We start from the raw sequence: 27901 nt of genomic DNA, 5'->3' as shown, positions 1-27901 counted from the left end.
AAAACTGCAAGAAACTGACAAAGATACTGACCAGATGGAGGGGAAATAAACTGTAACCTAAAATCATGGAGGTGGTTGAGTGGAGCCAAATTTTATAAATGGTCTGGTCACTAGCTGGTGTTTTCCTACTGGTAGAGCTTTCACTTTCAATTTAAGTTCAAACTGTAGAAATCTGGATAGTGACTTTTTAGAGTATGAGAATCCTAAATTTTTTAAATAATAGACTTTCATATTAGTATCCAGTCAAGCATTCCATAATGACATTTCAGTTAACAACAGACTAAATGTATGACGGTAGTCTCACAAGATTATAAAGGAGTTGAAAAATTCTTTTTAGTGGAGGCAGGGTTGCACCATGTTGGCCACGCGCTGGTCTCGAACTCCTAACCCCAAGTGATCTACCGGCCTTGGCCTCCCAAAGTGCTGGGATTACAGGCATGAGCCACCGCACCCGGCCCAAAAATCCATATTGCCTAGTGACATTTGGCCCTTCTACATCATAATGCAACACATTCATCATGTATTTGTGGTGATGCTGGTGTAAAGAAACCCACTGCACTGCCAGTCATATACAAATACAGAACATGCAATTATGTACAACACATAATGCTTGATAATGATAGTAAATGACTATATGACTGGTTTATGTATTTACTGTACTTTATTGTTATTTTAGACTGTACTCCTTCTACTTATTTTTTTAAAAAGTTAATAATAAAACAGCCTCAGACAGATTCTTCAGGAGAGATTCCAGAAGAAGCACTGTTCTCATGGGAAATGACAGCTCCATATGTGTCACTGCCCCTGAAGACCTTCCGTGGGACAAGATGTAGAGATGGAAGACAATGATACTGATGAGCCTGATCCTGTGCAGGGCTAGGCTAATGTGTGTGTTTGTGTCTTAGTTCTTAACAACAAAGTTAAAAAAGTAAAAAAATAATAACTCTAAAAACAGAAAAAAAACTTACAGAATAAGAATATAAAAAACATTTTTGTACAGCTATACAATGTGTTTGCTTTAAGCTAGATGTTATCATAGAAGAGTCAAAAAGTTAAAAATTAAAAGGTTATAAAGTTACAGTAAGCTACAGTTAATTTATTACTAACACAATTTTTTTAAAAATTGAGTATATCCTAAGTATACAGCATTTATAAAGTCTACAGTAGTGTGCAGTAATGTCCTAGGCCTCCCCATCCACTCACCACCCACTCACTGACTCAACCCAGAGAAACTTCCAGTCCTTCAAGCTCTATTCATGGTAAGTGTCCTAAACAGGTTGTATGAATTTTTTATCTTTTATACTATACCTTTTCTGTTTAGATACACAAATACCATTGTGCTGTAATTGCCTACAGTATTCAGTAAATGAACATGCTGTGCAGGTTTGTAACCTAGGAGAAATAGGCTATACCATAAAGGCTACGTGTGTAGTTGGCTGTACCATCTAGGTTCGTGTAAGTACACCCCATGGTGTTTGCACAATGACCAATGAGGAAATCACCTAACGACACATTTCTCAGAATGTATCCCATTGTTAAATGATTAATGACTTTGTACATTATGTCAGTCAATTTTTGTGTATGTGCATACATGTTTTAAAGAATAATATTATCATGGCTGCATTTCTGGGGAAAGTGACAAGAAATTGATAAGGCTGATAATGAGGATAAAGAGCAGAGGCAAGTAAAGGGAGAAAACACCAATTTTTTATTGTATATGCTTCTGTATTAGTTGATTTAAGTTCATGTATTACTCATATTAAAGATATATTATTTACTCATTTAAATACACAGGTATGTATAATATATATGAACGTATGTGTAAATATGGACAGCCAAATAAAAAACAAACTTGGGTGTCTCAATTCCCTGAAAGTATATAAGTGCCTGCTTGCTTATATGCTTAATACACATATTACATATATGTGTGACAATTTACACATATATCTTCACAAATACGTGTGCACATATAATACTGTCAGATTCTTAAGTATTCTCCCTTAAACTCAATACATTATTCCATACTTCCAATTTATTTGATGCCTGTTTCCTCCTTCCAAATTAAGAATATTTTAACATCATCTAACTGACAATAATACTATTATAAGTATTACAAAACATGATTCTGTATCCTTTACATTCCTTTAATTTAGTTAAAAGTGTTAGTCAAAGTATTCTAAGGTCAGGCTGGACATGGTGGCTCGTGCCTGTAATCCCAACACTTTGGGAGGCCAAGGTGGGCGGATCACCTGAGGTCAGGAGTTTGAGACCACCCTGGCCAACATGGTGAAACCCCGACTCTACTAAAAATACAAAATTAGATGGGCATGGTGGTGTGCATCTGTAATCCCAGCTATTTGGGAGGCTGAGGCAAGAGAATCACTTGAACCCGGGAGGCGGAGATTGCACTGAGCCAAGATTGTGCCACTGTACTCCAGCCTGGGCAACAAGGGCGAAACTCCATCTCAAAAAACAAAAAAAGTATTCTGAGGTCAGTTAAGAAGTCTGCTCTTTCATCTCAAAATCTGCATCTCTTTTAAAGCACAGCCCCCTCACCAGCACGAATCAGAAATTAAAAAGGTATGAAAAATATAAGTAGGTCTTGGAGGGGAGAAAAATAAAATGAACACAATGGATAAAATCTAACAGCTTTAGTCATCAACTACAGATATGATCTTTATTTGAGAATTATAATCAAAATAAACCAACAAACACCCTAACATTTTACAATTCCTCAAGACTACATTGGGGGCCATTGATTTGTACCCCACATAACCTAATACCTTCCCTTCCCTACCAGAGCAGTTGTTTCCTTTCATCATAACAGCCCCTCCCCACACCATGGAGTGCATGGTCTTGGGAGGACAGGCAGGAATTGGAGACACAGGCAGGAGTTGCTCACCACTGTCCTCAGCACAGAGCTGGACACACAGCAGGCAGGGCACCCAATAATCTCCAGCTTGGCATCAGATAAATGCAATAAATCCTAACCATTCTACGCCATCGGCGCCTACTCAAAAGCAGGGAAGAATTAACATTTTATAACCACAAGAAAAATATACCTTAAAAAAAAAAATCCAAGCTCAAAAACTTTAAAATTAACTACATTGTTTAAATAGTCCTTATTATTATTTCTGTAAAACAAATGGCTAAACAGCCAGTCAATTTCCTTTAAAGAATTCATGAGAAAAGTTCACAAATTTTTTATAGTTTCACAGAAATAGATTAAATACGTAACATTCCAATTATTAATTTTCCATGCTATAATTTTAAATGCAAATGATAGTAACTACTAAGTGATACACTTCAATAAAAATAGAAAATGGTTAAAAAATGAAATTTATAGGTAGTCAACTGCATGATCCATAATACTAATAATTAATCATTATTTAAAAGTTAGTTTTTTAATTAAACTTAAACCCTAACCCTATCCCTAACACTAACCCTAACCAGCCAACACATTCAGAGATATATTCCCTAAACTGATTTTCCAATGACTAATACTTAGAAAATGTATCACCAAATCTGCTGATGAAAATACACTAAATTATATTTCAGGAAAATAAATTATCTGGAATCCACATTACTATTACTATTGTTGTTGTTCAAAGCCATTAGCCTAACTAAATAACAGTACATACATTTTGTATGTGTGTATGTATATATAATAAAGTGTATGTGTGTATATACACACACACACACACACACACACAGTGTCTGTCTTTGAAATATATCCACCATCCCATTATATATAAACATGTATATGCCTTCTAGTTATTTGTTTTCACTGTTACCTTGAAGAAATAGCTCAGAGAAGTCAATGATAATATTGGGCCCATCGTATATTTAAGTGGTTCCGAACAAATATTTATTTATGATAAAATTTATAATGCACAAAATTCCCAATCTAAATCTTCACAATCTAAGCAATCAAAAAAATTCATATGCTTTGAGAAATCATCACAATTCAAACAATGAACAAGTGTCATTTCTTTCACAAAGGAAGTACTTGGCTAAGTCCAACACTTCCAAGGACTCTGGCCAAAAATAACAGTAATTAAGCTTGTAACTTCATATGTATGGATCTGAACTAGTCAAACCAAAAATAGCTTTCTGATCATTTATCAGCTGCTGCCATTTGCTTAAGAAGCTAACTGCAACAAAGAGACTAAGTTAGACAAATCATGGTGAAAACACACACAAATATAACTGAACTTAAGACTTAAAGCTCTTTTCAGTTATTATATGGTAGCACAAGAGGGATGGCCATCATGCAATTATTTGGATACTTAACAAGATTAACTATTTCTTAAACTCCCTAAGATATATGTAAAATACACAGCAAAACACAGAATTAACATACATGCACACAGTTCTTAAAACCAATGGAGACAGCGCACAAGCTATCTGTTCCCATCCAGCATAAGAATCCCTCGCCTTGAAAATTCTCCTCTTGAATGAACAACACTGCCTTTTAGGGATGCCCACAGCACACAGCTTGCCTTACCCCACTGCTGCCTCAAGCTCATGGTGTTCCTTCTCATGAGAATCACCTCCCCAATGTTCCTTTACACCTGCCTGGGAAGCCCTCATTCTCCTTACTCACAGCCGCACCCTCGTATTTCAGGCCCTACTGGGGGATATCCAACAGTAACAGCTTCCTATGTGCTGAGTGCTGTTCTGAGGACTTCACATCTACATCTGAACCAGTCAAACCAAAAATAGCTTTCTAATCGTTTATCAGCTGCTGCCATTTGCAGAAGCTAACTGCATCATAGAAACCAAGTTAGGCAAATCACAGCAAAAACACACTAAAATAAAACTGGACTTAGAGCTCTTTTCAGTTATTATACTGTAACAACCATTCAATGCACACACACACACACACACACACACACACACACACACACACACACAAAAAAAAAAAACCTACCTGGGAGGAGACCACCCTTGACCTCCATTTTCCAGAGGAGCAAACGGTGGCACACAGAAGCGAATTCACAGAGCCCGTCAGGAGAAGAACCAGCTTGAACCCAGGCAGATCTGCCTCCAGAACGGGAAGTTGTTGGTACAGTGATACTCTATGCCACCTCCCTGTATTCTATGTATGCATCAAAAGGGCGTCTTGCCTGACCTGGCAACTTCTCATCTTTCATGTGTGAGCATCAATGTCACATGCTCTTGAAGCCCTCTCCTGACACTAACTGGGAGCACTCTAGTGTGCACCAACAGCACCCCACCTCTTCTTGTGTTAAATGTATGTGTGTGACCTTGCTTGTTTCATGTCTGCATCACCCTCTGAAATCAAATGCCATGATCAGAATCTATCATAGTTATTCTGCTATCCCAGGTCCCAACATTTATCCACAACTCACCAGTTTTTCATGACACGCTTTAACCCCGACTCTCAGAAATGCCTACTAATGATTCCAGGAAAGTAACAGTTTCTTGCCTCCCTATACATTGCAGAGACCTTCATCAAGTTCATACAATTTGGCATTTAGTTGTATCCAATTTGTCCACCATGATTTAGGTCTTATTTGGGCCTTAAATTATCTATTATGTGTGAATCTCTTTTCCATCTGAGATGTTTCAGCTACCTGAAGATAGAAGAGCCAACCCCACAGTATGTGTACAGCCCTAGAAACACAGCATGTGCTCAATATGGCTGGATTCACATCTGTTGGAGGGAAAGAACATACTGAAAATGTCTTGACTGCTTCATGAAGGCCCACTGGGAAGTCGGGATGGAATATCAAATTGAAAAATTCCTTTTGCAGGGAAAAACAGAGCAGCCACTAACTGATCTAACTGATCAACAGAAGTGGAATGGGAATGTGTGTGTGTACGGGGTGGGGAGGGGACACACAAAAAATGAAAACTCCATGAAGCTGTCGGGAAAGGTAGCCTCTCCCTTCTCTTCCCTTTTGTCTTCTCTTAGGCTAGACCTAAGAACCAAGAGTTCTCAGTTCTGGCTCAAAACTGAAGTTTCATTTTACTACAGTAGAAATCACAGACAGACACATGCAGATACATACAATTTCACCAACATAATTTTGCAGAATAAAAAAAGGTTTTATCACCACTACTGAAATAATGAACACTGAAAGTGCCTTATAATACTATCATTTAAGCTGCAATTACAATTCGTGGTGATGTCACCCACTGCTGTTAACAAATGATCATTAAGTTCTGCTTGTGACGACCTTATTGAAATAGCTCCTAAAACAGCCTCCTGAGGTTATTTGCTGAGAAAGAAAGAAATTTCATCTGGTTTCCCTGACTGTTGTACCACAGAAAGAGTCTGGAATACTTTAGTCATTACTATTTACAAAATTTATGGTACATACGCCATTCCCACTATAGGGATGCACTGCTTCCAGAAATCTGTAAACTTCAAAATTGTGACTCAAAAACACCGAGTCACAATAAATTTAAAAAAAAATTTATTTGGTGTCCAATGAATTATTTACTTTACAAGTAGATGCATTAGAGAAGAAAGCTCTAGGGTCAAGGCCAGAAACCTGGGTAGGAGCAAGCAACTGGGCAAGAATCCAGGAAGAGGGAATATTATATATTATACCAAGGCATGCTCCTTGCCAAAATCTGAGGTCTCTCATTTTCCAAGATCACACCTAATCTTCAAACCAAGGCAAATCATGGAAGTTTTAAATATGGGAGTCACTTGGCAGTCCCAAACTTAAGACCCAAGGTTTGCAGTGCTCAGGAAGGTCTAGGACATGCAATGATTTTTACCACTAAGAAACATACGTGAATCTCATGCATGGTGAAGCTGGCACACAGGAGGTTCCACTTGGTTGGAGAGTCAGTCTTGCAGACTGCCCAGTGACCACCTCTCAAAACCTTCACTGTTCTGTATTTCGTGCTGTCAAATGTGTAATACTCTGGCAATCCGCAAGTCCTCTGATTCTTCCTCCAAAAACCTCTCCAAGCTGCCCACTTCAGCCACCCAAATCCAAGCCCCTTCCCTCCCCAAGACATCTGCCTCTGCCTCTTTGCAGTCCTCTGCATGGCATCTGCTCCTGCCCTTCCCTGCCTTCCAACCCACCTTCCACGTGCAGCCACACCTGCCAACAAGAGCCAGCTCCTCCCTCCCCCCTTTCCACCAATGTCCTCATCCCAATCTTGTTTAATGCCATATAACTCCACTAGTGGTTTTTAGGTTGGGGTGATTTTGCCCCCCAAAAGGCATTTGGAAATGCCTGGAGACATCTTGGTTTACAACTGAGGGAGAAAGACTGCAATTGGCATCTAGTGGGTACAGGCCAGGGAGTCTGTCAAATATCCCATGACGTACAGGACAGCACCCAAGACAAAGAATTATTCAGGTCAAATCATAAATGGAGCTGAGGTTGAAAAACTCTGCTAGAAATCAATAAATATTTTAATGATAACTGAAAAAGCATTCAATATTACTTTAATCATATCCTCTTTATTCCTCCTTTTATTCTATTAACTGTTTCCAAAAAGAGTAAAACATAATTTAGATTAGCATATTATATTTTTAAATCATGAATAATGATACATGTTAGCAATAACTACTACTAACGGGGGAATCTTCACATTTAGCACAAGAATAAAAGTACTCACATGTATTCTTCTAGTAAGTACCTGTGAGAAAACTAAGGCATGAAGAGGTGTAACTTCGGTCACTCAGCTAAGACAAGGAAAGCTGGGATTGCATCCCAGTACACCTGAACAGAAAGCTTTTCCCACTATGCCAGACTACAGTATACTTTCAATACGCAAAATGACAGTAATGTGTGGGTGTTAGAAACTTCTCTCAGTTCAAATCCTGGTCTATCCCTTTCTTATCTTTATGACATTGAGCAAGTTACTTTACAAGTCAAACCTCAGATACCTCATCTGTAATGGGTGAGAAAATAGTACCTACCTCACAAAGTTGCATAAGATTCAGAAAAAACAAGAATAAGAATATTTTAGAGTAGCACTCGGCATGTAGTTGGCACTCATTAAAGATGACTTCTTATTATCTAACAAATACTCAAATATTTTATTCTCCATAGCCTTTTGACTTGCATGAGTAATTGAAAAAAAGAAAACCAATTTTGGTTTCCTTGCTGAATAGATGTAACTTAGAATTAATTTAAAAATTAAGAAAAATAATGAAATGTTTAATTACATCAATATCTGTACCTAATAACTCATAAATGTTTATACATTTAAATATCATACTCAAAAAGTAAAGAAATTTAGTCTTAATATACAATATTCCAAATAAAAAAGAAATGGAAGGTTTAGGAAGCCAAATAAGGTTATCATTAAAGGAATAGTTTTATATATATAATCTCTAATATATATTAAGTAATTTCTGAAATACTTTAACTTAATGTAATAATTTCTAAGTAAATTCCATAATAAATTTGAACATTCTACAAATTTGTTCAGTGGCACTATGTAACACCATCACCTAGATTTTACCTAACACTATACTTTTAAAAAGAAAAGATTTGGCATTTATTTCACAGATTTGACTTAGGCAACTAGTTATTCTTTAAATAAGTTGTAATATGCATTGAGCAGTCAATGACTAACAACCTTACAATGTATTATTTCACCTAAACTATTTTTGACTCTACTATAAAACAATATTAATATCTGGCTCTCATTCAAATTTCATCAGAAAACTAAGAAGTCAAATAAGCTTCTTTATATTTGGTAAATTTAATACATGATATGATTTCCTCATGAGAAGCAGATTTTTACTTAGAAATTTTTTTTAAACTGTAGCTTGGTGTTTAAGTTAAAATTACCAATCACATTTATTTTTAAACAAAGGCAATATCCACAATGATATCCACAAGAAAACAAAAGACAAATATAATTTTCATATTCAATTTACCACTTATGGCAACAAAAGCCATAAAATGATCATACTATAAACTCGTTAGCAATTTTCTATTTGATATAAAAGTATTTCCAATAAAATATACTAATAACAATGATCAAAATTCTCAAAATTCATCCTTCAGATATAAGCATTTTATCTACAAAACATGCAAGTGATTTTCTTCTACATTTTATGCAGAAAAAAATCTTATAACTTTCATTGTTTCGTTTTTCTTCTATTAGCCAGCTACACCACTCTATAATATCTGTAAAATAATGATAGCAGGTTAGTAACACAGTCATTTCTGGTTACAGTTTAACCTACCATATTAGATTTTTCTGAGTGTATTAGTCCCACAATAATTTATTTGACCTGCTATTGATGTCATTTACCTATATGCAAACACGCCGATTGAAGTTAGTCTCTTTTTATAACCAGGGTGTACATTTGGTTTAATTGTTTAAACTCTTTTCATCAAATCACATCAAGTGTAGGAAATCACATCAAAGGGTGGGAACACATACAACATTACAATCCTTTCACTTCACATAGAGAATCCACAGGCACTTGCACAAACATATCCGTCACATCCAGGGGTATGTGCACAGTCACGTTACCAGCCATGACAGGTCGGCCATCCCCATTATCTGTGCCGCCGCGGCACACCTGAGCTCCCTGCCCCTTCACGTCACATTTAGGAGCAGCTCTAAGGCAGACTCTCGCTCATGGGCTGCCTCCTGGAAGTCCTCCCCCACTACCTCTCCATGGCAACCGCAGCCACAGAGAAGCCAGTCCACCTCTTACGCAAATGAAAGGAGGCCACAAATGTCAGCAGTCACAACATCCCCATTTTCCCTCCCTACTTAATTTCCTTCTTAAAGTCACAGTAATGCATTCTTCTTATTCTGCATCTGAGAGTACCTTCCCAACCGTTTAATGGCTAGGAAAGCAACTTAGGAAAATCAGAGTTAAAAATCCATCTGTGTGACCACTTACATAACATGACTGAGAATCCAAAGATGATTATGATTTGCTGAGTTTCATTTACCGACACAGTATCTCAGCAAGCCCCCTTTATGTCTCGGCATCCTAGTATTTGAGATAAGAGTCCTTTAAGATATTAACTATCCTGTAATTTGGCTTTCTTAAAAATGACAGAGAGAAAGAGGCCATCCGTTATGACGATCAAGAAACAATCAGTACTTAATATGCATTGTTTCTTTTGCAGATTCTCATTTATTTAGAAAAGTCAAGGTTTTAAAAAATATTTTTACTTTTAAACCAAGTCATCAACTATCTAATTCTACAGGAGGGAAAAACTGAACAGATTATCATTCATTATTCAATTGTTATCAGGTTTAGTTTATACTGTAATTGTCTGAAGTTTTATTTCCCAGATATATAAAGAAGCAAATATAATGGCTAGTTACACTTCATATGGCTACAGAGATTGGAAAGCAGATGTAAATCCCCATTAACAAAATCATGATTACAATAACTGTTTAATATATAGATGTCAGATTTTAAAGTATGTTTTAATCCATGGGATGCACCAAAGTATCAAATTCTGTAAGTGGTTATAAAAATGTGATGGTCTAATAAAAATAATTCCAATTGAAATAGCTTGGAACAAGATACTACTGGTGAACAATATAAACGTGGTGGGTTTAATATCCTCCAAAACATGTATTCAAAATAAATTGAAACCCAAAACAGTTATGTCTACATGAACAACAATACAAGAGAATAATCAGAACATTAAAAACTACATATATATGTATACATGTATATGCATACACATTTTTTAGTTGTCTGATGAAAAGGGCAATTTAAAAACCTGAATTCTTCAGCAAAACATTTACTAAGTATCTACCACCGTGCCACGTACCCTACAGTTTAGGGACACAGAGACATGAGGCATTTTCATGGAGGGCCACTCAGGCAGTGAGAGCTGTACCTCAAACAGCCCCAACCCATCCCAACTGAGTGTTCCGGGAGGCTGCCCAGAGGGACTAGAGGTGAATCTTAGGATCAAGTTTCAGTCCACAGCAGAAAAAGACTCAAGAGATTCAGGGCAAAGCATGATGGTTAGAAACAGCACAGTAGGCGAGGAGAACCCCAGGTAGGTGGCAATGCAGGGAGCACTACCGGAGGGATGTGGCAGGAGAAGCAGCCAAGATCATGGACACAGTAACGTGAAAAGAATCTAAGCCTTTACCCTGAGGTTTAGGGTTAGAGTATAGTGTTCTAGATAACACAATAACACAATCACATTAAAAATTACTCAAATTATTCATTGCTTTTGGTTCTAAATGTTTAGCGGGAATCCCCACCCAACCTCTGTACCCCGCCCCCCAAAAAATGTAGGATAAGAAAGTATGAATGTCGGCTGGGTGCGGTGGCTCACGCCTGTAATTCCAGCACTTTGGGAGGCCGAGGCAGGTGGATCACTTGAGGTCAGGAGTTGGAGACCAGCCTGGCCAACATGGCAAAACCCCATCTCTTCTAAAAATACAAAAATTAGCCAGGTACAGTGGTATCAAATTCTATAAGTGGTTATAAACATGTGATGGTCTAATAATAAGAATTCCAATTGAAATAGCTTGGAACAAGATACTACTGGTGAACAATATAAAGTTCAGCTACTTGGGAGGCTAAGGCAGGAGAATTGCTTGAACCTGGGAGGTGGAGGTTGCAGTGAGCCAAGATTGTGTCACTGCACTCCAGCCTGGGCAACAAACAGAGTGACACTCTGTCTCCAAAAAAGAAAAAAAAAGTAAGCATGAATGTCTATGTTTATGCGTCTCACATAAAGCAGCTGTTAACAGCACAGAGCAAGGTACTAAATCAATACATATGTACATACTTACATACATATTTACATGCATACGTGCATGCTTGGTAAAATTTTATTTTGCAAAGCTTACTAGGTCAGCCCCACGTGACTTGTATCAAGAGACCAGGAGTCTAGTTCCAGCAATAACCATCACCAGTACGGAGCTGTTTGCGCCTGGACTGCTTGCCCAAGCTGCTGGAGCCACACCTAGGAAACATGGAAAATTTACCCCCTGCCTAAAGCTTCCATTCCAGAACTTACTACCCCAAAGTAAAGTATTTGTTCAGATTGTCTGTCTTTCAGGCTACACTTTAAGGGCAAGACCCATATTTTATTCATTTTTATATCTCTAATATCTAACACAATATTTGTTCCAACAACAACAACAACAAACATATTTTGAACCAATGCTCTCCAGGTTCCTTTCAGCTATAAGATCAATGATTCTAGGATTTTAAGAGTCAACTTCAAAAGCGCCAGCCAACTTGGGAGTGGAACTAAAATGTGAATGACATCATCAACCCCTTTCTTTAACTTTCTTTTGACAATTTCTATTTCTCTAAACACATGACTGGATGAATGCTATTTTCAAAACACTAACATTTGCAGAATTACCACTAAGCACTTTATAAATGCAGTATATATAAATTTTACACTTTTTTTTTTTTCTAAATCACTGACAATATTGACACTGACAAACACTCTCAGACCAAAGGCCCCTTACATGACAGCAGCATTTTGGTTTGAAACAATCAGAATCAATCTGATTACCTAGATGCCTTCCTTCTCACACTAAAGCGATGTGACAACTCAACATGCTGGCCTCGGGGACTTATGTACTCTAAACATCTATTTAGCAAGAAAGCCACAATTGGTTTTCTTTTTTTCAATTACTCATGCAAGTCAAAAGGCTATGGGGAATAAAATATTTGAGTATTTGTTAGATAATAAGAAGTAATCTTTAATGAGTGCCAACTACATGCCGAGCACTACTCTAAACGTTCTTCCCCAAAATGATGCACACTATTCTTCACATTTTACAGTTACTGTATTACTATTAGAAAGGATTCTACTGACTCCCCTCCCATTGTCCAAATAATTATTAAATTTTATATTCATCATTCTAATCTATTTAGAAAGAGTTATAATATCAAATATTCAAGAAAGAAGCCTCTTCACCAATCCTGAGCATACCAGAAGATCCTACTAACTAGAATACCCCAGAGCATCAAAGTTAGGAGATACGAACTGATGGTGAAGCTTTAGAATGAGTTACTTCATGAGACTATAACACAGTCATCATCTCTGAGAGTCTTTGATAAACAGAAACAGAACAATGGAGGTAACCTCTTCAAGTTCCTCTTATTTCTGAGATTGTGGAATCTGCAGATTAATATCAAGATCATCTCTAGACCATATACCAAGTACTCATGTGCAAAACTACCAAAAAAGGGGTAAGGAGGAAAATATGCATTTTTTTAAGTATCTAGATTACTGACTGCCAACCATTTCAAGCATGAGGCCTTCTTTTCAACAAAGAATGCTATAGTCCTCCAGGTGATAGTAGTTATATTTTTACTATCATTGATTTAGCAAACATATCAATAATAAAAATACAGACAATACTTTTAAATGCACCTGTATTTCATTAGTCACAATAGCATCTATATTCATTAATTTATTTAAAACATAGTTGTACTCAGGTATATAAAAAGATTAAAATATCATCACCAAGTTAGAGCTCCAGAATATAAGGATAGCTTGTCATCAGAAAAATCTATGCTCACAATTCATTATACAGACATATTAAACCAAAACACTGATAAAAATTCCATACCCAGACTAGGCAACATGGTGAAACACCATCTCTACCAAAAAAGATTTAAAAAATTAGCCAGGTGTGGTGGTGCACACCTGTAGTCCCAGCTACTTGGGAGGCTAAGACAGGAGGATCACTTGAGCTCAGGAGGCAGAAATTGCAATGAGCCAAGATCATGCCACTGCACTCCAGCCTGGGTAACAGAGCAAGGCTCTGTTTAAAAAAAAAAAAAACCAAACCATTATTTGAAAAAATACTCAAAAAGTTATGATTAAAATAATTTCCAAAACTATGTAAAAAATGTCTGAGAAGCTAATTTGTATTTAACTGTGAACTACCAGAAGCATTGCCATTAAAGTCGGGTTTTTACCAGTGACAGTATTTAATACTTCACTAGAGTCCTGGACAATGTAATAAAATTAGAAAAAATTTAAAAGATGCATAAAAATTGTAAAGAAACAATCATTTGCAGCTGATATGATAATCTAATTAGACAAATCCCCCCAAAATCAACTGAATTGATAAGCATAAGAATTCAGTAAAGTGGCCATATTCAAATTCAACTTTAAAAAATTGGTAACTTTAATATACTTTCAAATGTACGACAAATAAATGAACAAAGAAGTACATATACAGAGATAAGGCAAATGTGGCAAGACGTTAACTGCTATGAATTCAACTGAAGGAAACACACATTATTATTATTAATATTAATCTTTCCACTTTTCTTTAAGAACATCACACTACCTCGAGTCTGAGGCTCTATACAATGTAAAAAGCAAATTCAAGACACTTCCTTCATCTTCAAACCTCACATTGCCCAGTAACTCACTAGTAATTTATTGATCCTATTTCACCTCCAAATAAACCCCAAAGACATTTAAACTTATTTTCTGCTCCGGACTCTTCACTTTCGCTTCTTCATTAATCTTTTTTTTAACCTTAGTTTCTCTATTCCAACCTTTTACCAGATCAAGGATAAAACTAGGGCCCCTAGAACAAGTGACTAGAGCCATTTAATCCAATATATGACTTCTGCTACCTAAGTTGCTGAGCAAGCACATATAAAATGAAAGGAGCAAATAACAGCTCATCTTTTCCATGAATATTACATATAGTACAGTTCCCCAGAATGATGCACACTATCCTTCCATATCTCACTGCACTCACTTTATAACAGCACTAGCTTAATAGAACACTTGTCTTGGGCTTTATGGATCAAGCACGTTTTTCTCCATCATTTTGCCGATTTTGTTTAACTTGCTTTGTGAGCAGGGAAAGGCTCTTTTAATCATAGTGATGAAATCTCATGCTTCAAATCCAGGATGCTGGCAGAAATAACTCAATTTGTATCCTGAAATTTGCTAGTTTAGAAAAAAATTCCAGCTCAGAAATCAAATATCCAACCAAAAGGATTAAAGATTTCTTCTCCTCTAAACTGGATATCGGTGAGAGAAAAACATATAAATACCATGTCTATATTGTATCCTCCGGTTTGTGCCAACAGGTCAGATGAGGCATTGTGGTTTTCTATTTTAAATAGAAACAAAAAAAGATAACAAAATAATGTTTTTTTTTTTTTTTTGAGACGGAGTCTCACTCTGTTGCCAGGCTGGAGTGCAGTAGCGTATCTCGGCTCACTGCAAACTCTGACTTCCTGATTCAAGGGGTTCTCCTGCCTCAGCCTCCCGAGTAGCTGGGATTACAGGCACGTGCCACCACGCCCAGCTAATTTTTGTATTTTTAGTAGAGGTGGGGTTTCACTGTGTTGGCCAGGATGGTCTCGATCTCCTGACCTCGTGATTCGCCCGCCTTGGCCTCCCAAAGTGCTGGGATTACAGGCGTGAGCCACCGAAAATCATGATTTTAACTGAAGAATTTTCTTTTCTGTTTAGATTCCTCAAGTATACATTCTAAAAACATACTATAACTTCAGGTTCGTAATGTTTATTACAAGTATAATTCTATAATAATGTATTAATTACTTAGTATTATACTTTCCCACTAGGCAGTAAGCTCTACAAGAGCAGGAACTCGCCCATCTTGTTCTGCACAGAAGTCTGACTACCTAGTGAGAAGACAATCTACATCTCACGAGAAACTGAATGAAAGTAGATCAAACTGAAGCTAACAAAGGTAACTTTCTAAAATGGGTATCTAACGTGTAGATAATTTTTTCCTTAAAAGTATTTTAAGATAAACATACAAATGAATATCACAACCCTGAATTAGGTTCTCAAATGCTCAGATTTTTTAATGAGCAAGAAGCATAACATCAAATAATATGCTATGTCATGAAATCATGTATGTTAATCAGAAAAGTGAAAAAAGAGGTTCCATGATAACCAAATAAAATGGAAACAAACTAATCTTACAACAGCAAAAAAAGTTCATTATGGTGAAGTCATGTGATACAATATTATGCAGTCATTTGAAACTGATGTTTATAGGGAATTTTAATGACACTGAAAAATACTAGTAATAGATAATATTAAGTGGAGCATCCCAAAAGATATACTGTATGATGTCAACTGTGCTTTAAAATCCATGTATGTGTAGTTATATATTCATATGTATATGTGTGTAAATGTGCATGTATATATAGTCTAGATACATATGTAGGTATATGCATATATATCCATATGTATACATATAAATGAAAGATTTCAAATTGTTAATAGTAGTTATTTCTGGATGGTACAGTTATGAGTGACTATAACTTCTGTATGTGGATCTTCCAAATTTTCTGCAACAAACATACAGTGTATGTTTTCTTGTAAATATACCTATAGACTATATACTGTTTTTCATACCATGGTTTCCACAGCATAAACCTTGGTATCAATCCAATTATTTGCAGAGTCATCAGGCAAATGAGTGAATCAAATGTAATAATCCCAAATATCTCAAGTTGGCATCACAATTGACAGATTAAAGTAAATAAACACAAAGCAGGCATGTTTTATATGTTGCTGAGAGTTATGGGCTATGCAAGCCTGAAAGCTATTAGCTTTCAAATACGACAGACTATTTGAAATGGAGAAGGGAAAGATAACCTACTTTTCTGATACTAACAAGTTGTAGCTCACATTTCCACATGGAGAAGGATCAAATGTACATTCCCTTTCTGTTATCCTATTTGTCATATTCTTTATTGAAAAAAATAATGACCTTAAGTACAAGATACATTATGTACCAAGATGTTCATCCTATTTATTCTGGAAAAGGGCTGAAAGCCACCACATAACAGAGCTTGGCAGATTTATCTCTAGGGTTCTCTTGTCAATTTCTGTTTTGTGGGGGAAGGGGTTTGATATGATTGGGAAAGGAAAATTAATGTTTTCTTTTCTCTCCAAATATATCCTAGCTTAAGCAGTACATAGCCCCCCACAGAGCATCCCCCTACCCCACCTCCACTTTGGTTTCAGTCAAGACATGGAATCAATTCTGCCCTTATCTAGGGCTATAGACTCAGAACTCCCCCACACCATCTCCACAGTGCCTCAGAATATTTCTATTAGTCTTTTGCCCCTTAAGACTCACAGGTACCTATTTATGTTCTTTTTGTCATATCCTAAAATTTTAGTTAATTTAAAATTAATGGTGTTTTCTTATAATAATTTTCCATGGTTTATAATACATTTCTATACTGCTTCTCTTATTTGTATCCTTGGTAAACTTTATCTTCTAACTTGACTAGAAAAAAATCCCACTCTTCTTTTAAACCAACCACAAATTGACAGTCAGGACATCTCAATGTTTAAAGAATAGCAAATAAGATTTGGCTATATATGCCACAAAATACACACACACACACACACACACACACACACACACACACACACACACCCATATTGGGAAATATTTATAATAATTTTATACCTTGTCTACTGCAAATCTTTATAATGAAACACCATATACTATGGACATGTGTTATATTTTCCCCAAAACAGATGTAAATTAAAGCAGCTGCACAGAAAGTCTTCCGATCTTGAAGAAAATTATAGCTGTGAAGTGTAAAGGCAAATACTCCAATTACAGGAACTACACAGCTTTGCAATAATGACAATCAAATTATTTTAAAAACTGTGATGAGAATCCCCGCCCAACCCCAAGAAATTACTTTCTGAGCATTTGCTACAAGTCTCCAAAAGATAGCATTTCCTAACCATTTTAGCCTGCATTTTTAAAGCATAGGAATGATTGTTTTATCAATTGAAACGTCTAGTTTACAGATGGTTACCTAGTCTTAATCTGGTGAAATTAGAACCTAAGACTTCATTTTAAGACAAGAAAAGAAAGTAAATTGAGGTAACAAGGTACACTGGGAACAGTAAGAGTTTGTTTTCAGACAAACTGAGGCTCAATTCCTAGTTTGGCCATTTACTAGGTACATGATACAAGGCAAGAGACTCCCACTCTCCATGTCTCAGCCTCTTTCATAACAAAAAATTAAATAGTGCTACCTGCCTCATAAGACAGTTTTAATTCCTGAAAGAGATGACTGATGGAATATACCAGACACAGAGTAGATAGATACTTAATGTATGTTAGCTCTTACACTCTTCTTCACAAATGCTACAAAATTTTCCAAACTGACCAAATAACTTTACACACATAAGGTTCGGACACTATTGTAACAGTTTCATATACTATTGGAGGTATATCTAGAACATTAATTTTTTAAATGATGTTTAAGAAAGTTAAAATGCATTAATAAAAACCCTCAGATATTCCATCATGCTCTACAAAGCTATCTCTAGGTGGCCCTCTAAGTGGCTTACTTTGGGTGGTTGCAGTAAGATGCATTTCATTATTTAGATGTGTCCTTGTGAAGTAAATATAAGGTAAAGTAAAATAATCAATACATTCATAATCTGCCTGTATATATATGCCATGGCCTTGATTCCGTAAGAAGACATGTCTTTATTCGTCTAAAGTTATGTACAAATGGAAGTAGAATCTCCAAAGACTGCTTTTAAAATTAAAGGCATGTTTCACAAGTTAGCAAAAGCTGTTGCAGCCTCTTAGATCTCTGTACCGGCTAACCACACACCATGACATGCTATCCTCAGTTGGAAAGTCCCCCCACACAGTATTCGAACTCATTTTGAAACTGGAGAGAACAGTTCCTCCTATAACTCATCTGGGCAAGTTTATATAAAAGAATAATTTTTCAGAAAGCCACAAAGGTTCTCTCCCAAGATTGCTAAAGTATAATTATGGACAAGTGTAAATATGGAAAGAGAAGCTAACTAAAAGTAAAAAGCACAGTGAATAAGTGTTTATAAAGATTTATATAAAAAGAAACAAAAACAAATAAAAACTTCATCCCACCTAATAAAGTAATTTTAGTAATACCCATTCGTGTACCACCCTCCCCACCACCTCCCTTCCCCAGAAACAAAAAAAAATGGTTACACTGCATGTTAACATGTAAAGATACCTATATCTACATATTTATATTTTATCTATATATTATATAGTATTTAATTTGGGTGAAATAATAATATGCACTAATTATATAGTATTTACATATATACACTATGTATACACACACATAGTAAAGGCAAAAATGGAAAGATAAAACATAATATTCTTAAATGGTTACTTACTGGAGGGGAGAAGGCAGAGATAGAAGATGGACTTTTTTGACAGTATCTTGTTTTCTAGATGCTACTTTGGAGTCATGTAAATATTTTCTGTGATTGTAAAACAAAAATTTTAAATAAAAACTCCTAAAAATCAAAAATAAAATGTGACAAATGAACTCTGCATTTATAAGGTGGTAGCATAACCACACAGAGAAGAATGACTGACAGTGAAACACATTAATCCTATATCCGTAGTGGGACATAAACTAATGACAAAAGAAACATGGTGGTATTGGTGCTGGCATTAGTAGTCTGAACTGCTGTGTATATCAAAGCAAGTAAGTAATTCTGTCATTCCAGGAGTACAAGCATTCTCGCTGTGAGAGAAAGGAGACAGAAGTATAAGATCCAGGAGGTGAAGTAAAAACCCTGTCGTCCTGATATTTATTTTAATATACACATATATATAGATATAGATATAGATATAGATATAGATATAGATATAGATATAGATATATGCACTTGTGTATGTGCTACACACATGCACACAGCGTCCACTGAACAGGCCTGGAAGCAACTGCCAACCCAGTAGCAATGAGCATGCCTAGCGCCTGGCCTGTGGTTCCCCGATACCATTTCCCGCCACTTCTACCTTCATCAATAGAACATTTCAATAGGTGGAGATTAAGACCCCCAAAAAGTAGAAGCAAAGACTTGGAAGCAGGAAAGGCCTACTTAGGATGAGCAAATGGGCCACCAGGCCAAGGGCTAGAAAGCAACGGCATCTGCAGTGAGACTGTCTGGAGGGGCCTGACAGGGCCCGACTGCGAGAGCTAATCTTGAAAGCAAAGAAAGCTGTTTATGATTCTTGAGGAGACGATGGGAGTCGCCCAACTGGACCCATGGTGTTTAATTTTTTTTTTTTTTTTTGAGATGGAGTCTCTCTGTCGCCCAGGCTGGAGTGCAGGGGCGCGATCTCGGCTCACTGCAAGCTCCGCCTCCCAGGTTCACGCCATTCTCCTGCCTCAGCCTCCCGAGTAACTGGGACTACAGGTGCCTGCCACTACGCCCGGCTAGTGTTTTTGAATTTTTAGTAGGGACAGGGATTCACCATGTTAGCCAGGATGGTCTCGATCTCCTGACCTCATGATCCGCCCGTCTTGGCCTTCCAAAGTGCTGGGATTACAGGCATGAGCCACCGCACCCGGCCGATGGTGTTTAATTTTTACAGTGCCCATGTGTGGCAGGCATGAACTCTCGTTATTTACAGACGAGGATGCTAAGGCTTATCTGGCAAGTAGAGAGCACGTGGAACAGTCCCAGTTCTAAACCCAATCGCGGTGTCCTAATACAGGCTTGTTTCCACTGGGCTGGCAGAGTAGGTGCCTGGCATTTAGGGCAGTTAATGGTGTCAGTGTAAGAACAAGTTAGAGAGTCATGGACAAAGCTGATCAGATAGGAGGCTTTGTCTTTCTTAGGAGCAACAGGGGCAGAATCTGAGCACCTCCAGATATACATGCTCCAGAGAGCCCACATGATTGCCAGCAACACCCCAGAAAGTGACATTCGTTTGGTGAATACCTCGTAATTTTTCAACTTCATTTTAATGTTACAAACCAGTTCATCAAAGTCTAACAGTTACATCAAAAAGGAAGCAAAATTTCACAACAAAAATATTCCCTCATTACATAATAAAAATTGTTGAAATCCCAAATACAGCATACGAGAAAAAGGAAGTTTAATAAAAACTACTTAAATGTGCCATGAAAGTATAAGCTTATTAGTGGAAATCCACAAATTTGTTTTTAAATAAGTTTGAGTCATCTGTAAATCATCCCTCCATCTTTCTTTCTACATATAAATAGCATTTATCATCTGAGCAAGCAGACAGAAAAATATTTTCTTTGGTTATTTGTGTTGATTTGTGAACAGAGAACTGGACAAAATCTAAATATCTAAGAGCCCTCCTTTAACTTTAATATCCTATAGTCATTTAAAGAGACACATCCGATCAGGCGGAGCAACTGGCATGATGGTCCCCTCCTAGCGCAAGGTCTCACACACTCTGCCAAACACAGAAAGCCAGTGCTGTCACGCCACAAGCTCCCTGAGGGGCTAAAACACCACTCAGATCCCCTTTCTCCAGGTGCTGACCCACTCAGCAGCCCAATCTTACAGAGAGGAAGAGAGAGGGTCAGAACCCTGCAGAGGAAGGCTGCTCACGAGGGGGCCTGCCAACACTACCTGCACCTTAAAAACAGGTGAATCCTGACATAAGAAATGTCATTAATCTCAAGCCTCTGTGTACCAAAAAGATTTCAACGTATTAGCACCTGTTTCAAGGGTGTTCCTGTTGTTTGGTAACCCACACCCCATAATAAATGTTCTGGTTATAAAGCCTTGGGAGAATCACCCCATACCCTTCCCCCTGCCCACACCCACCTTTTGCTGTATTCTCACCTCTTTTATTTTCCTTTGGGTAAGCCAGAGTTGATTACACTTTGGAATCTAAAATCTTATCATAATGCCCAATGATAACTATCTCCACATTTTCTTTTACTAACATCATATTAAAATGCATTAAGCAGCCAGTGTGCCCAGTAGATACCACATGAACACTCTGAGGCTTGATTTTGGTTTGAATTGTGCAGACTAGTGGAGAGAAAATAACACAAAACTGTCCCCAAGCAGAAAGAACAGCTTCACCATTTTGCTCAAAAGTGAGCCAGTAACTGGAAAGAAAGGGTCACAAAACAAGCCTGTATCTCAGTTTCACAAAGATTGAATAATTTTTATGTAAGTAATACTAAAAAGGAGACAATCTCGTTTTAGCCCCCATGGTTCTTTAAACTGGAAAGGTATTTTTAAAAACAAGCATTCTGTATTCGCCCTTAAATGTTGAATTTTCAATTAGAGAGCGTATCCAGGTACCATTAACAACAGATTGTGCATGTTTTTAAATACTCTGTGACTCACAAGTAGAATCTTGATTACTAAAAAATAAATTTTAAAAAAGGTAAGATTTTGGGGTGGGATGATGGGCATATTGGTTGGAAGGCCAAGAACTGCTGGAGAGAGGTAGAGTATTGAAAATGTATGCCATCTCTTCTCAATTCTAAATTATCATTTAATGTCTAGGTGACAAAGTTCAGAAAAATACGACCCTAATTTTTTATTCAAGCAAATGTTCTTTCCCTTATCTAAAGGAGCAAGAAGGTGTCCACTCTCCAGCCTTGTCATACACTGCTGCCGCGGACGGCGCACAAGTGCCTTCCCAAGGCCTTACGCTTCACCGTGGCCCACCTGCTCTTATCCCTGGGCCCAATGGCAGCTAAAATTTGACTTTTCAAGGTGGGACAAAGAACTGGCTGAAATGGAGATGCCCACTTAACAGAAATCTTGTAAGAAGCTTAAACGCCCATGGTCATGAAAGCTGGTGAAAAACAGAAGAGTCCAGATGCATCCTAACTGCAAAACGGAACAGCAAGAGTTGAGCCTACAGCTCACTTACTAATTCAGAGGGCCTCTAGGCACGTGCCAGAATCACGCAAACTGCTCAGTACTCAGATGTGAAAAGCAAGGAGGGTACTGCTCTGAAAAGACAAGTGCAACGAACCCAAGACAAAGGTCTGAAATTCTTTTCCAACCGGCTTATCAAGGAAACTAAGAGGGTTCCATGACTGCAAGCGATCTCTCACGATGGAAATACCACTGAATTAAAAAGCTTCCTACCGGGTGCATCCACAGGAAAAAGGTGCCCTTAGAAGTGCCTAAGAAACGTAAGGATGAAAACCGAAGGAAACATCCACACCCTCGGCCAATCCCACCCCAAAAGCAGAGTGAGGGAAAGGCCAAACTCTTAACAGCAATCAGCAGTGTGACAGGACGGAAAGAAGACGTGTTTGTGGCAGAACACCTGCTTCTGAGTAGCACCTCTGCCCCAGTGGCTGTGAGACCCAGGCTGTGACCTAGGCTGCCCAGGGCTACCATGAACCTGTCTCCCAGCACCGTGGGGATCACGAGGTAGCAGCACATGCAGCAGTGCCCAGCTTTGTGCCTGGCACAAAGCGCACATGCAGACAAATCAGCTTCCTCCCTTCGCCCAGTTATGCCTTCCAAAAACACCATTTCACCCACTGGCCAACTGTCCAACTTCCTGATTCCTCTGTGAAGACACTGGCAAAATGTCTCCAGTCGTTTAAAACTGCATGGTCTTTTAATGCCCATGTACATCACTGTACAAGGGCTACACTTGACACTAACCTGGTCCCAAAATGTTACAAGACTTACACATATTTGTAGGCATTCAGAATTATGTCACTTATTTAATGTAGAAATTACTGCTAAAAGTATTGGAATAGTATTTTATGCCTTTAACAATGTGGTCAGCTGGGTGCGGTGGCTCACACCTGTAATCCCAGCACTTTGGGAGGCTGAGGCTGGTAGACCACGAGGTCAGGAGTTCCAGACCAGCCTGGCCAACATGGTGAAATCTCGTCTCTACTAAAAATACAAAAATTAGCCAGGCGTGGTGGCGGACGCCTGTAATCCCAGTTACTCGGGAGGCTGAAGCAGGGGAATTGCTTGAACCCAGGAGGTGAAGGTTGCAGTGAGCCAAGGTCATACCACTGCACTCCAGCCTGTGCTACAGAGCGAGACTCCATCTCAAAAACACACACACACACAACAGTGTAGTGGCAGTAAGAAGAAGTGTAAAGCTTTAGATGAGGCCACTCAGAATTCTTTTTTTTAATTTTGAGACAGAGTCTCGCTCTGTCACTAGGCTGAAGTGCAGTGGCACGATCTCAGCCCACTGCAACCTCCACCTCCTGGGTTCAAGTGATTCTCCTGCCTCAGCCTTCCGAGTAGCTGGGACTACAGGCACGTGCCACCATGCCTGGCTAATTTTTGTATTTTTGGTAGAGACAGGGTTTCACCACGTTGGCCAGGATGGTCTTGGTCTCGATCTCTTGACCTTGTGATCCGCCCACCTCAGCCTCCCAAAGTGATGAGATTACAGGCGTGAGCCACCACACCCGGCCGGCAACCCAGGATTCTAACTCCAGTGTCTGCTCTGACATTCACTTCCTAGGGGGCTGCAGCTTCTCACTTCTATAGGCCTTAGCTTTCTTCTTTCTGAACTGGGGACAACGAACATAGCAGTGTGCCACAAGACTTTTTTTGCAGGGTTAAATGGGGTAATGAGAGTTGAACAGGTCCAGAAATGCAGTAAGGACTCAATAAATGTTGGCCATTATCCCTAATAACAGACAAAATATTACCATATGGTTAATTTTTAGACTGCTACTCAAGTTTAGAATATCGAAGTGTTTGCAAACACATAAAATTATTTTTTGAACATAAAGTCTATAAAATCTACAAAGGTAATTCAGATACATAAAACAACCAAGGTGTAATTTTTCTCATTAGTTTTTATATTGCTAAAATTATTAAAAATTTTCTCCCAGTGAATTCTGGGTGATTTAAATTACATGAATCTCATCTCTTCACTTGACATTTCAAACAAGATACTTAACATTATTTTGAGACTCACATTCATTCACAAAAAAATTTCAAGTATTAGAAATATAAACAGGTGGATTTCAAATGGGTAGAATTTTAAAGATAATTATAAAGCATAAAGACAATCATTGGCTTCCCAATATTTGGGACTAATCGTTACTATCAAATTTTTATTAGGCACGTATTCACCACTGCAGATGTGATGGAGAACATTTTAACAGGCATACATTGTTAAAATTATAAGACAATTTTAATTGTCATTTAATAAATGAGGTTTGACCTTTGTCATCAGAGGCGTTTATGTGCTAAAATCACCATGCTAACATATCTTCCGTGGCACCAGTGGGTTACAATCAGTCGCCTCTAACAAACATTCCCTAACATAGCAGGGTACGCTTCATTACCAAGCATTAACTCAACATGCATTTACTGAAGAAATTAATGCGCTGTCTCAAGGCTGTGCTCACTTCACAATCCCAGGAGACACTATTCACAATGTATTCTAAAGCTGCTGGCACAGTGATCCTGGGCCTTCTTTCTACCCTAACAGCACCTTTAAAAATGTGCCCAACTCATGAGATGTTAAAGGAAATATACAAACAAATACATCTGCCCTGACATGTTAACATAAACCCCACCATGCTTCACCCTCCTTTCAGGTGAATCTAACGTATCGGAAGCCAATAGCTGGTGTGAAATAAAGCTGCCCTGCCTTCTCCATCCAGTGAGCAATACAAGGCACCCTCCCAGGACCCAGGTGATGAGCTGCTTCTCTGAGATGAACGGTGGATGTATTTGGATCCACACACACATTCACCCAAGCCAACTTCTGATCAAGCATATGAATAAAAATGCCCAGTAGATGGCGAGGGTCAGGAACAGAGCTGACTGTGCTAGAAGAAAGCCAAGATCCACACAATGTTTCATCACCCTGGTGATCTCATTAGTCTAGTGTTCTAAACAATTCATCTAAATAGCCACAGAAGCCCTAGAACCAGAAAATAAACATGAACCTTCTTAAAAAGCAAATATGACTTAGCTCTACTGATGGGTTACAGGCAAGCATCACAGCGGAGGCTCCAAACTGTCTACACAGGAGGGATGTGGGTCCAGTCAGCTTGGAGAAGGAAGGAGGAACTGGCTGAGGCACTTCACTGCAAACACACATGCACAGCAAGCCCTCAGCTGTACACAGGTGTGCTGGCTTTGAGTGGGGGACAGCAAGCCCTCAGCTGCACACAGGTGCACTGGCTTTGAGTGGGAGACAGCAAGCCCTCAGCTGTACACAGGTGCACTGGCTTTGAGTGGGGGACAGCAAGCCCTCAGCTGCACACAGGTGCACTGGCTTTGAATGGGGCACAGCGAGCCCTCAGCTGTACACAGGTGCACTGGCTTTGAGTGGGGGGACAGCAAGCCCTCAGCTGTACACAGGTGTGTTGGCTTTGAGGGGGGCACAGTGAGCCCTCAGCTGTACACAGGTGCACTGGCTTTGAGTAGGGGACAGCAAGCCCGCAGCTGTATACAGGTGCAGTGGCTTTGAGTGGGGGACAGCAAGCCCTCAGCTGTACACAGGTGCGCTGGCTTTGAGGGGCGCTAACAGGGCGATGGAATGGTGAGGGGGTGGGGAAAGGAAAGCTCCCCAAGGTACCCTTTGGTGCCAACATGGAATCCTTAATTTAAAAGCTGCTGTTTTAAAATTCAACTGAAAATATTATTGTTTAGAAATTAGAATATATTTTCCCCCTTAGGAAAAATTATACATTTGGTTGCTGTCTTGACCAGTCCATAAAAATCCATAAATTGATACCTAAAATAGTAAAATATTAACACAGAACCCACTAATTGATTATAACAGTGTTCTATGGGGGTGGGGGAGATTCACTTAGAATTCTTATTCAGGAGACTAGAAACCCATTTGCGCCATGCCATTCACGGCTTTAAGATAGTGGTCTCCACATGGGCAGGCCCACCCCATAGAAAGCATCATTTACACATGCAGGGCATTGAAAAAAATAAACATTCCCAATGTATATTTAAAAAGAGAGCCCAGAATAACCCCACATTCACAGGCTCCCCATCTTCAACAACTCTCCATATACTCCTCCACACCCGAGATCCACCCCTCAGATTACTGAAGCAAAACTCTGTGGGAACTTTTATCATAATGACTGGAGTGCCACTGGCATCAGAGGACAGAGACACTAAAATTGCTAGAAATCCCACAAAACCCAGACAGTCTCTAAACATAAATTACAGAAGTACCACTAACAACACAGCAAGGGGACGCTAATCAGCGTCTGGTTCAACGAGAACTTCTGCACTTGATGCTGAAGCCACTAATGCCACCGAGCTAAGAACAAACCCAGAAAAATCATGAACCTTCTTAAAAAACAAATTACACGGCTGGGCATGGTGCCTCACGCCTGTAATCCCAGCACTTTGGGAGGCTGAGGCAAGTGGATCACCTGAGGTCAGGAGTTTGAGACCAGCCTGACCAACATGGTAAAACTCCGGCTCAACCAAAAATACAAAAATTAGCTGGGTGTGGTGGCCGAAGCCTGTCCTGTAATCCCAGCTACTTGGGAGGCTGAGGCAGGCAGGAGAATCACTTGAACTTGGGAGGTGGAGGTTGCAGTTTACTGAGATCATGCCATTGCACTCCAGCCTGGGTGACAGAGTGAGACTCTGTCTCCAAAAAAAAAAAAAAAAAATTCACTTAGAAAGTGGGAATAGGAGAAATGCCATTATATGAGCACTCATGTGCATATAAATATCATACAAAATGCCTGCCTGGATCAACTCATTTTGTAAGTAAAGAGAGTAGGTAAAAACAGAGACTTGAGAATCAAAAGTTAGGGTATTTCAAGTAAACATTAAGAAATGTTTAAAATAAAAAAGCATAGTGAAGGCAAACTTACCCTTTTGGAATTTAGAACTAGAAAGCCACTGTTGTCAAAAGAGTATAGCACAGGAACAAATAAATCAGTGGATCAAGCCATGAGTCAAAGTATATATCAGAAGTTTCTATACGGCAATTCTGCGATAAAAGATTCTTCATTTGGTAAACAACACTGAGAAAGTGGCTTTATTTGTAGGGGGAAAAATGGACTCCATAACCTCATGACATATACAAAAATAAGTACAAATGGATTAAAGATCTAAGTGCAAGAAATACCAATTATGCTGAAATCAAAACATCAATTATAACAGAAACCATTATTTGATGTATCACTGAAAGAAAAAGTACTATTAGCTAA

General features: G+C 38.4%; 1 protein-coding gene and 1 long non-coding RNA gene across 10 annotated transcripts in view; one reads left to right on the top strand and one right to left on the bottom strand.

The window, feature by feature from the left end:
• Window positions 1-27901, bottom strand: part of HIVEP1 (HIVEP zinc finger 1) — a 225368-nt gene that overhangs the window by 156238 nt on the left and 41229 nt on the right. The window lies entirely within an intron of this gene.
• On the top strand, window positions 1395-23378 carry LOC129059880 (uncharacterized). Its single transcript, XR_008525999.2, has 4 exons — window positions 1395-1455; window positions 15536-15663; window positions 19482-19536; window positions 22328-23378. It is a non-coding gene; the product is annotated as an uncharacterized LOC129059880 (long non-coding RNA).

This window comes from Pongo abelii, chromosome 5 (genome assembly GCF_028885655.2).
Source record: "Pongo abelii isolate AG06213 chromosome 5, NHGRI_mPonAbe1-v2.0_pri, whole genome shotgun sequence".
NCBI classification, from domain to species: Eukaryota; Metazoa; Chordata; class Mammalia; order Primates; family Hominidae; genus Pongo; species Pongo abelii.
This window is presented reverse-complemented; position numbering and strand designations above follow the sequence as displayed.